The following is a 12,402-nucleotide window of genomic DNA, read 5'->3' on the forward strand; positions in this document are numbered from 1 at the left end:
TTGAATGAGCGGGCGGGCAGCGGCATGTGGATCCATTTAAGGAGGCTCACAGAGAATCACAATGGCGATATACTAGTCGCTTTTCCCGCAGGACCTTTAAAGACCCCAATTACATTCCTGGTGGATACAGGAGCCCAAACGTCAGCCTTACAGACAGATGCTGCTGAGCGCCACGGAATAGCGGCAGACTATTACAATTACTATTACAGACAATATACGAAATGTATATTGGCTACGAGCACTTTCGGATACACCCAGCCGCAACCAACTGTCCGTGTTAAATGCTGGCTACCTGGGAAAGAGTCCCCCATCATAACGACCATGATACTGGGCCCCTTACCTTCAAATATCTTAGGACTTGATTTACTGAAGGGGAGAGCGTGTGTGGATTCAAAGGGACAGGAAACCGCTCCAGCTCTCCCCCCTCCTCCGCTAGGAGCTAAAGAAGGGATTACTCCAGCGATAGCCGAATTGAAAGAAGAGGGAATTGAAAGAAGAGGGAATAATTACTCCGACTCATTCTCCCTACAACTTTCCAGTATGGCCAGTTCCAAAACCGAACGGGAAGTGGAGATTAACTGTAAATTATCGACAATTAAATGCTAACACCGGTCCTTTAACTGCTGCTGTGCCAAACATAGCCGAGCTAAGTACAACCATTCAGGAGCAGGCTCATCCAGTTTTAGCTACCAGTGATGTAAAAGATATGGGTTTTATGGTTCCCCTGAAAGAGGCAGATAGAGATCGGTTTGCTTTCATATGGGAGGGAGTACAGCGGACCTTTACCCGCCTCCCCCAGGGATATTGTCATTCCCCAACCATAGCTCACCATGTGTTGGCACAGGAACTGGAAAAGGTTCCCATCCCAGTAGGAGTCAGACTGTACCAATATATTAATGATGTTTTAATTGGTGGCCCAGACACCTCTGTTGTAGGAGAAACACAGTCAGAAATAATTACTCATTTAGAGGGCTTGGAACTTCAGATCCCACCAGAAAAAGTACAGTCCCCCCTCCCATAAGGTTAAATTTCTGGGTATCTGGTGGAAAGGAAGGACAGCGTGTATTCCCCCTGAAACTCTTACATCTCTAGAGTAGATTGGTATCCCAGAAAATAAAAAGGAACGCCAACATACTTTAGGGTTGTTGGCATTTTGGAGAAAGCACATCCCTGGTTTCTCCATAATAGCCTGCCCATTATATAATTTGACAAGAAAAGGGGTCTCTTGGAACTGGACAGATGTCCATGAGGAAGCTCTGAAGTTGTTAAATTTTGAAGTCCGGGTGCATCAAGCCTTAGGGCCTATACACCCGACTGATCCTCTGGCAAATCAAATGGGGATTTGCAATTCACAGACTCTCCATTCATATGTGGCAACAACACAGCCCATTGTTTACCATTCCGAAGCTAAGGATGGTGAAAAGAGGTACTCCAGCTGGGAAAAGGGTCTATTTGTGTTAAATCTTGCCTTGCAGGAAGCAGGAAAAATCATTCCACAACACTCTATTGTGCTGAGAGGGCCCTTTAAGGTCTTTAAAGCCATTTTGGCAGGGAGACCTCCGGCAGTAGGAGTTGCACAATGGGAAACAGTAAGGAAGCGGTATGCTCAGAAAGATCACTATTGCCATGTATTTAAAGTAGAAGAGGGAGCACCCAAGCAACTCAAAATTCAAGAATCCTTTGAGGAACAATCTAGAGAAGAAAGCTTTTCTTCCCCTATAAAGTCAGCCACTCTGTTTGAGCCCGAGCTACGGAATGTATGGTTTACAGATGGCTCTTCAAAGAGGGAAGGCAAGATGTGGAAATATAGGGCAGCAGCACTGCATGTTGACTTGGGAGAACAAATTGTTATTGAAGGAGAGGGAAGTGCTCAAGTACGGGAATTAATAGCAGCTTGGAATGTGATAAAGAAAAGAAGAAAACAAAGAACCAGTGCTTATTTATGCAGATTCATTAGCTGTATTCAAAGGCCGAACAGAGTGGCTCCCCTTCTGGGAACAAAATCAGTGGGAAGTAAATTGTGTACCTGATACAATATGTGGAATATTTCAAAGCGGAATATTTTGATTTAAGCTAAAGTACAGTTTTGTCGAAACAGTTGCGGGTTTTGAAAGTTAGACAGAATGTCCCTCTGAGAGCATGTTTTCTTTCTCTGACAGCATGTTTTCCTTAAAATGGTGTTTTTCAGACACTGCCCTTTCTTTGAAAATGATAACGTCTCGTGTGAGGAACGATTCATGCTAAACAGATGTCTCTTCTTCTGTAATCACTTCTGTTTGGAATTCTTACTAATCTGAAAGGCAAGGTCATGCAGAGAGCTTGTGAGAATTAATTGATAAGACTTGCTGAAGCTGGTTTGTATGCTTTTGTGATGCGCATCTGTCTCGTGTCGGGAGATGGTGTGCGGACAATCTCCAGACATAACTGGATAACCTAAATAAATATTCTTTGAGGACTTACACCGTTCTTTGTCTAAAACTAGTATGTATACTGAAGGCAAATCCTGTCCAGCTTGCAGTAAGGAAAGATGTGATTGTAACAGGAGTTTAGCTTGTTTACTAGTCAAAACAAGGACAGTTCCCCAGCAGGAACAAAGAGCAGACCTGAGCTCACCAAGAGGAGACAATGAGGAAGGAGATAAGATAAAGAGCATCAGAGGATTCTGAAGACACAAAGGAACTGTGATGTACATTTGAGAGTGGGTGATATGAGTTCCGTGTATGGTTAACCAATATTCCTTGAATATGTAACCAGCATTTCTCAAAATCTGTATGAATATACATGTTTAACCAGTATAAAACTCCTGTAACCAGCCTTTGCATTATGCATTTTTAGAAGGGCATCCAATTCAGCGCTGAATTGTAACATGAAATTATTGCCTTTGCTTCGAAGACTTTGTCCTTTTTCTTTTAAATATTTTACCAGTGAAAGAGTTTTTCTCACAAGCTGAAGCCAGCTCCAAATCAGCCAAAGTTTTGACTGTTGCAAAGTTTCATAATGTGAGAATTAATTGATAATTTTTGCTTAAGCTGGTTTGTATGTTTAATTATCTCGTCATATAAATCTGTCTTGTATCAAGAGATAATACGCAGACAATCTCCAGACATGGATAAATAACCTGAAATAATAAACACTCTCTTAGAGTTGCAAGAATTTATTGATATGCTTAGTTGTCTAGCAAGATGTAGTTGTCTTAGGTCAAATGATAACCTGAAGGGAGTCTCCAGACATGGTTGAATACTCCAAAAAAATAATGAGCAATCTTGGAGAGATTTATATGGTTCTTTTTTTAAAACTAGTATATATATCCACTACTTTTGTAAGATGGCATGCCATTTTTAGAAGGGCATCCAATTCAGTGCTAAATTGTAAAGTAAAAATATTATTGCCTTTGCTTCGAAGACTTTGTCCTTTTTAATATTTTACCAGTGAATGAGTGTTCCTCACAGAGATCATTCCCACATGTTGACCAGGCCTGATAAAGGCTGCTTGCTTTCTAACACTCCAAAATGAGTCTTGGAGAGTTTTATTTGCTGACATTTTTGGTATCATACCCCTATGGCAAAAGGAGAAATGGGTGGAGATTTTAAGTATAGCTAAGCAGAAGTCTGTGTCAGTTGGATGGGCAGCTGCACATCAGAGAGAATCCTGCTCATGTTTGGAACAATGAGGTAGATTCTCTGACCAGAATTGCTGTCATAGAATCATAGAATCACTAGGTTGGAAAAGACCCATCGGATCATCGAGCCCAACCATTCCTATCAAATACTAAACCATGCCCCTCAGCGCCTCATCCACCCATCCCTTAAACACCTCCAGGGAAGGTGACTCAACCACCTCCCTGGGCAGCCTGTTCCAGTGCCCAATTTTCCGTGAAAAATTTTTTCCTAATGTTCAGCCTAAACCTCCCCTGGCGGAGCTTGAGGCCATTCCCTCTCGTCCTGTCCCCTGTCACTTGGGAGAAGAGGCCAGCACCCTCCTCTCCACAACCTCCTTTCAGGTAGTTGTAGAGAGCAATGAGGTCTCCCCCCAGCCTCCTCTTCTCCAGGCTAAACACCCCCAGCTCTCTCAGCCGCTCCTCATAAGGCCTGTTCTCCAGCCCCTTCACAGGCTTTGTTGCTCTTCTCTGGACACGCTCCAGAGCCTCAACATCCTTCTTGTGGTGAGGGGCCCAGAAGTGAACACAGGATTCAAGGAGCGGTCTCACCAGTGCCGAGCACAGAGGGAGAATAACCTCCCTGGACCTGCGGGTCACACTGTTTCAGATACAAGCCAAGATGCCATTGGCCTTCTTGGCCACCTGGGCACACTGCTGGCTCATGTTCAGTTGGCTGTCAAACAGCACCCCCATGTCTTTCTCCTCTGGGCAGCTTTCTAGCCAGACTTTGTAGAAATTTATATATTTGTAGAAAGACTTCTCCTAGTCTGTAGCACTGCATAGGGTTGTTGTGCCCCAAGTGCAGGACCCGGCATTTGGCCTTGTTAAACCTCATGCCATTGGACTCAGCCCAGTGGTCCAGCCTGTTCAGATCCCTTTGCAGAGCCTCCCTACCCTCCAGCAGATCAACACTTCCACCCAGCTTAGTGTCATCCACAAACTTGCTAAGGATGCACTCAATGCCTTCATCCAGGTGTAATGAGTAACAGAAAGTAATTTGCTGATCAAGCCAACTAAAGGAGCAGCGATCTTTCTGTTTCAACGCACAGGAACATCTTGTTTGAAAGACAAAGCCACAGTGCTATCTTAACTAAATGCTAAAAGTTAAGTATCTACTGAATTTACAACCAAGCCTTCTGAAACCCCCTGAAGCAAGAATTAAGAGCCACAGATCACCTCAGCAGACAGTTGATTAGCCAGCTCAAAGAATGCGGCCTTGTGCAAGGAACAAATGGCCCAGAGATAAGGAGAAAAGAGGAGTTAGAAACTGTTTGATGAGAAACAGGACTACAACCTTGACAACTTTGTAAACTTAGCAGATTTATTATCTGGCCGTATGGAGATTGCATGTACCCTAGAAGAAGGGGGGGGGGCATCTCCAAAGATGCCAAACGAACTTGGAGGGGGGATAAAAGGGGTTGCTCCGCTTACCTAACTTTGCGAGCCATGGTGGAGCTGCGACTCCCTGGCCGCCCAGCGCTGCTTTTGCTTTCCTATCTAAATAAATAGTAAATTGATCCACGTTTGGACTTTGCGTTGTTAACTCAATTATAACACAGGTCATTGATAAAGACATTGAACAGGGCTGGACCCAGCGCTGAGCCCTGGGGGACACTGCTTGTAACTGGCCTCCAGCTGGATTTAACACCATTTACCACCACTCTCTGGGCCTGACCATCCAACCAGTTTTCCACCCAAACAGAAACTGAAGAGGAAAAATGAGAACACCTATTAGAATGGCCACATGTTAAGCATGGACATTTTGGGGTTAAAAACCTTTTCCCAAAAGCTGGAAGCAGAGGCTGGCCAGTAACCAGGGAGCTGTGTAATACCATCATTTCTGCATGCGGTCCATGTTGTACTCAATTAGGAAAATATCCTTTGCAGGACCCCCCTTTACACCTGCAATTGGGAAAGGGCAGGTTGTTTACACCAGACCTTTTCAAGAATCAGAAGGGAAACACTATGTTTTAATTAAAGTAGAAATTGTATCTGGCCTAACCCAGGTCAAAGCAGTTACCAGAGCAACTGGAGACAACACTGTAAAGGCACTGAAATTTTGGTTTAGTTACTTACCAAAACCCCAATACAATCAGATAATGGCAGCCACTTTGCTGCTGCCGGAGTGGTGCAGGAATGGGCTAAGGGAGAAGAGATAACATGGGTATTCCACATCCCATATTATCCTCAGGCAAATGGAATAGTAGAGAGAATCAATGGACTGTTAAAGCGAATTTTAAAACTGCCTGATGCAGTAACCTAGGTAAACAATCATTGGGGAATAATTGGATGCCCTTGGCTTAATGCTTTCTGCCCACAGCCTCCCTCTCTACTCCCTGAGAAGGAAGAGATGGGGAAAAATGTAAAAGCATCAGATCAGCCAGGACAACTGATACTGATGGAATTGCCAACAGTGGGGGAGATTCTCCTATTTTTAAAAACCCCATTGAATACATATACCTGGATAGCTGCTGATGCCCATAGAAAGGATCACAAAATTAATACCTGGTGGATTGTACCTTCCTTTTAACTCATCAATTGCCAGTTCTAACTGAACCGAGTATTTGCCATTTTGCTTGTTTTTCAGAAATTCCAAGAGGAGTGGTCCTTACTGATGAAAAGACTACATGCATCGATAACAATATTAGGTTTTGTAACAGAACTTATAACTGATAAGATTCCCCCCCCTTTTTTTCCTTTCCATTATAAAATTTGTTTTCTTTTTACTTTTCCTTGTCTTTTAAAGGTTTATTAGAGATTTATTATCAAAATTATGTTAATAATCTAAAAGTAGATTGGTGTTATTCATTATTGTTTTAATTTTGCTAGTTTTCCTGTTTACCTCATGGTATTCAAAACAGAATGGTGTGGACAAAGTGTGTGTTCTTGTGCATAATCTTAGTCAGCTCTGTACAAAATTCTGACATTAAATGGCCATGGTCTCAAGCCCATATTGAATATACAGTAAGTATGGGAATACATTCCAGCAATGTAACCCTGAATTTGGCTACTGTGGTTTTACGTGGACCTGACATATATGCAGACCATGACTGGGGGCAAAAAAGAAGAACAAATTCCCCTTTCAACAGGAAAAATTGGAGAAGCAATCCAAGTAGGATGTAGAGTAATTAATGAGCCCACATATGTGGAAATAAAGCTAAATGTGGGGAGAAAGTTTTCTGAATATCCCCTCGATGTCCCACAGAACCCAGTCATCCCCAAACCTATTTAAGCATTGTGAAGCATGAGTGACTATAGTCAGGGGATGGATTATGTGGGAATAAAGCTAAATGTGGGGAGAAATGGGTCACCTAAAGTATTCTGAATACTCCCCCCATAGGCTGAGTAGAAGGCAGTTTTTCTTTAAAAGCAAAGTCAGTGGAGATGCAGCACTGCACAGGGGCAGCACACTGCTCATCAGAAAGGAATGCAGCAAGGACATCTTGCCCTCTGAAGTGGGGGATGGGAGGTTTGGAGACAGATGTAGCCAGCCCCCGCTATCAGCAAGGACCATGGTACTCAAGGACAACTGTCCAATTACTTTTCAAGAAGAGGAATTGCAGCTGCTGCTCTGGCAATCCTGCCCTCCAGCTGACCTGTACTCATTATAAAATCATCATAATAGTAAAACACACCTCCACACCTAAGGCTCCCACCTCCTCCCCGCCTCTGAGGCAGACCACTCCCATAGCCACACCTACCAGGCTTGCACTGTCAAGTTTTGGCAAGCGAAGCCAAAAGTTTGGTGAAGAACTTTTTTCTCCACCAGTCAGCAGGGTTTCATGTAATGGCTTCAGTCACTCAAGCTCCACCTAAAACTCTGCCCCAAATGTGTGAGTTATTATAAAAATGAAAACAAACAGGAAAGTTTTTTTGGGGGGAAATGTCATCGAAATTTTTGGGATCAGCCGACGGGTTGGACCCCATTTCCCACCCCTAATTGGGATGCCATTTGGGGCAAGACCTTTGTGTTATGTGTGCTAAATATATATCTTAACATCAAGTTAATTATTAGCATCTCTCTATACTTTGACCTTAACTACATATTTCTTACCTGCACATCATTCCTATCTGTGCTTGGGTGCTTGACTTCTGATGCATTTTCACAGTGTCTTGTCCCCAGCCACAACCAAACCCTTATTTAGTCATGAACTGTTATAATAGAACTGTTATAACAAAATTGACCTGTTCACACATATACAAGTCTCAGGAATCCTACTAACTGCTAAAGGAGATTTAAAGGGAGTTTCTGATTTAAACTCAGCAAGCTAGACAAGACTGATTGTCTTTGCAAGATTGCTGAGAAGACCCCAAGTGCAGCGGTGTTGAGCCAGCTGGACAATATTAATTGTCCTTGCGTGATTGCTCAGTGTTTACTGTCACCCAACAAGCTGAGCTGTTTATTTCCGTTCTTGTGAGATTGTCAGAGAAAGGGTTAAGCAGACTGGTAAACTCTCCCTCTGAAGTCTCTCCTATTCTAACTTAAATTGTGACAACATATGACAACATCTCTACAATTACAGTATCTGATAGTATAGTCAACCCAAAAGAAAAGGGTACCAGACACTGTATGACCAAACAATGGGATTGTTGGCATAATTTCATTTTTATTAAACCAGTTTATGTGGTATGCCTTTGGCACTGTCAAATCCTAGGACTACCGTTTAATTTTAAAATGAATGCTGCAACTTCAATCTAAACGGGCTGTTTAAAGTACCAAGTGAAAATTTCTGGGGAGAATGCGAAATGGATATCCCAAGCAATCTACAAATTTTTTAAATTGGACCATATGTAGTGAGAAATGTGGGTCAACAACAGATGCTGTTTAACCCATAATGGTCTCTCGAACAAGTAGAACTATTGATGCAAATTAATGTCTCTGCAATCAAACCAACCTGCTCACCATTCTTAAATACACCTTACGCAGGATGGTTGGCATGGCTGCAAGGACAAACTCACTCTCTTCCACAACAAACTGAGAGAGATGCGACTGGCATTGTAGGGACAGGATTGGGAGTTCTAAATGGTATAGTGCTGGCCAACAAATTGAGTACAACAACAAGTGATTTAAACAAATTGAGATACCCATTACTATCCTCTCTATTAGCACTAGGGACTAACCAATGGCTTGTATCTGATATATTGCCCCAGTGGGAAAGAATTAATGAAAGAGACCATCAATTGACTGTGAAAGCACTTGGTAGAGCCCAAAATAATGTTTTTCTAGCTCTCAGCTGCATCCAAGCTCAATTATGGGTACAATCTACAGTAGCAGCAATTATAAGAGAAGGCAAAGGGGGCATTTTACCCACTGAAATTCAGGATGATGTAACTGAATCTGAAAGGATGTTCCAATCCTAGTGGTATTTAATCAATTTTACCTATAATCCCATCAATCGCAAGACTACAGCTTGTTTTAACAATACATAATGCTTCAGTATACATCATGTATCCAATCATTGCATTAGGCCTGAATCACAAGAGCTATATTCTATCTCTTAGACCATAGGGTATAGGCCCGAAAGAACAACAAGGGTATATTTCTGAGAGCAATACCATCAATTATGAATCTATAAATTTTAAAGGGAAACTCAGGGTCTTACCCCAATGACCCAGCCTGGGCAGTCCAGGGATCATGACAGATATAAATTTAGCAGAAGCCAAGGAAGAAGGGAAGTTGCTGGGGAAGGCGGTGGGGATTGTTAGTCCCTTGGTAGAAGGCAAGCCTATTCACAGGATTGTCTTTGCTCAAGGATGTCAGTGTACTTGGTGGGTAATGCAGAAGGATGGGAAGATCAAGTGTGTACCTCAAGGAGATTTAACTTTGGGAGGAAACAATCTGTGATGTGAATTGTATGTTGTAGGAAGTAGCACAGAGGGGACTACCCAAACTGACTAAGAGTGAGCTTCACAAGGAACCAAGTGATTGCCTCAATGACCCTAACAAAGCTGGTGCTGGCAACAAACAATTGAACATGCTGCAAACTGTCGAGAATCGGCAGCAGGGATGGTAAGTTCTGCAGTAGGGTGCTAGATCAAGGCTAAAAGGCGGTTGCCTGAGCGAGCAAAGCCCAGGAAAGCCAAGAGGGAGCAAGGGGCGGGTGGCTCCTGACTTCCAGAAGCGACATCATGTGGCAGCTGACACAGGGGGGCATTCCCAGAAGCAGCCGTGGGAGATATAAGCGGACACCAGGGAGCGCCAACATGTGGAGCCCAGAAAACAGGAGCGGGCAAGCAGCGGCATGGCATGGCATTGCGTGGGGCATGGCAGTTTGTGCAGGCAGGGCGAGCAGGGAGGGCACTGGAGCTCGGCCAGAAGTATCAGGGAACCATGCTGGCCAGTTGGCAGAAAATTAAGGCTGCTCCAAACTCTAATTACTGATGGACCCTGGTCAGGCCCACGGATTATTATCCACTATTGGTTTTCCAAGTAAGCAGTACTGAAACCCCAACAAGAAACATGAGGGCAATTAAGAGGGACTTCAGAGCCTTGGGATGAATGGTGAAGGGATCGGATGTGCAGGTAGTGTTCTCCCCTGTCAGGGAATGATGAGGGAAGGAGTAGGAAGAGCCAAGAAATAAATACCTGGCTCCAAGCCAGGTGAGAGGAGCAAAACTTTGGGGTTTTGACCATGGGTTGGCCTGCACAACACCAGGCTTGCTGTCCAAGGATGGGGCGTGCCTGTCTCCAAGGGCCAAAAGGATGCTTACCAAGAAGCTAGCAGGGCTCATCCATAGAGCTTTAAACTAAAGGAGAAGGGGAAGGGGGACAAACCCAGGCTTGATAGAAAAACACCTGGGAATGGCACTCCAGTGATGGTGTGCTGGCAAGGCCCTTTGGTCTGCCACTTCACAGGAAGTGGGTGAGAGCACTCCAAGCGGCACCACAGATGTAAAGATTACTGATAGGTTAGAAAATTCAGCGAGGAGTCACGTAGGAGCTGAGACTATTCCCCTCAGGAGTGTAGCGGGATCGACAGCCTAACTGAAGTGCATCTACACCAGTGCACGCAGCACGGGCAACAAACAGGAGGAGTTGGAAGCTGTTGTACTACAAGAAAACGATGGTATAATTGCCATCACGGAAATGTGGTGGGACGACTCGCATAACTGGAGTGCTGCCATGGGTGGCTATGAACTCTTCAGGCGGGACAGGCGAGGAAGGAGGGGCGGTGGGGTGGCCCTCTATGTGAGAGAGTGGTTTGATAGCCTTGAGCTCAGTGATGGTGATGGTGGTGCCCAGCCAGGAAGAAGAGGCTGATGAGATATTCTACAAGCAACCGGGAGAAGTCTAAGGGTCGCTAGCCCTTGCCCTTGTGGGGGACTTCAACTTACCAGATGTCTGCTGGGAGTATAATACAGCAAAGAGGAAAGAGTCTAGGAGGTTCCTGGAGTGCGTGGAAGACAACTTCCTGACGCAACTGGTGAGTGAGCTGACTAGGGGAAGCGCCTCGCTGGACCTCCTGTTTGCGAACAGAGAAGGCCTTGCGGGAGATGTGATAGTTGGAGGACGCCTGGGGCACAGCGATCACGAGATGATCGAATTCTCGCTTCTAGGAGAAGGAAGGAGGGGAGTCAGCAGAACGGCCACCTTGGACTGCCAGAGGGCAGACTTTGGACTGTTTAGGGGCTTGGCTGACAGAGTCCCTTGGGAGGCAGTCCTGAGGGCAAAGGAGCCCAAGAGGGCGGGATGCTCTTCAAGAAGGAATTCCTGGTGGCGCAAGATGCCGGAAAATGAGCAGGTCGGGGAGAAAACCGGCCTGGCTGAGCAGAGGGAGATCTGGGTGGAAATCAGGAAAAAGAGGAAAGTCTATGAGCTTTGGAAGAAGGGGCAGGCATCTCGGGAGGACTACAGGGATGAAGCGAGGTCATGCAGAGGGAAAATCAGAAGGGCTAAAGCCCAACTAGAACCGAAATTGGCCAATTCTGTGAAAGATAATAAAACCTGTTTCGATAAATATATCAACAGCCAAAGGAGGGCCAAGGAGAATCTCCATCCTTTACTGGATGCAGGTGGGACAACAGTGACAAAGGATGAGGATAAGGCTGAGGTACTTCATGCCTTCTTTGCCTCAGTCTCTAATAGTAAGGTCCAATGACCGCCAGGTACCCAGCCCCCCTGAGCCAGAAGACAGGAAGGGAGAGCAGAACAAAGCTCCCATGATCCAAGAGGAACTGGTTAGAGACCTGCTCGGCCAATTAGACTTTCACAAGTCTATGGGGCCGGATGGGATCCACCTGAGGGCATTGAGGGAGCTGGCGGAGGTGCTCCCCAAACCCCTTTCCCTCATCTACCAGCAGTCCTGGCTCACTGGGGAGGCTCCACTTGACTGGAGGCTGGCTGATGTTATGCCCGTTTACAAGAAGGAACAGAGGGAGGATCTGGGAAACTCCAGGCCTGTCAGTCTGACCTCGGTGCCAGGGAAGGTCATGGAGCAGGTCGTCTTGAGTGCCATCTCCCAGCACACGCAAGACAACCAGGTGATCAGGCCCAGTGAACATGGGTTTATGAAAGGCGGGTCCTGCCTGACCAACCTCATCTCCTTCTAGGACAAGTTGACCTGCTTAGTGGATGAGGGACAAGCTTTGCATGTAGTGGACCTGGACTGCAGTAAAGCCTTTGACACAGTTTCCCACAGGGTTCTGCTTGAGAACCTGGCTGCCTCTGGCTGAGGGGAGACCTTATCACTCTCTACAGCTACCTGAAAGGAGGTTGTAGAGAGGTGGGTGTTGGTCTCTGTGCC

The 12,402-nt window shown here is 45.2% G+C and overlaps 1 protein-coding gene across 5 annotated transcripts in view; it reads right to left on the bottom strand.

The window, feature by feature from the left end:
* Window positions 1-12,402, bottom strand: part of LOC138732947 (spindlin-Z-like) — a 143,992-nt gene that overhangs the window by 102,341 nt on the left and 29,249 nt on the right. The window contains exon 1 of one of the 5 annotated variants that reach the window (XM_069879755.1): window positions 830-861. The exons of the other annotated variants lie outside the window; for them this stretch is intronic. The gene's annotated coding sequence lies outside the window, so the exon portion shown is untranslated. Of the gene's footprint in view, window positions 1-829; window positions 862-12,402 lie in introns of those variants that run through there. 5 annotated transcript variants of the gene reach the window in all.

This window comes from Phaenicophaeus curvirostris, chromosome W, assembly GCF_032191515.1.
Source record: "Phaenicophaeus curvirostris isolate KB17595 chromosome W, BPBGC_Pcur_1.0, whole genome shotgun sequence".
NCBI lineage: Eukaryota > Metazoa > Chordata > Aves > Cuculiformes > Cuculidae > Phaenicophaeus > Phaenicophaeus curvirostris.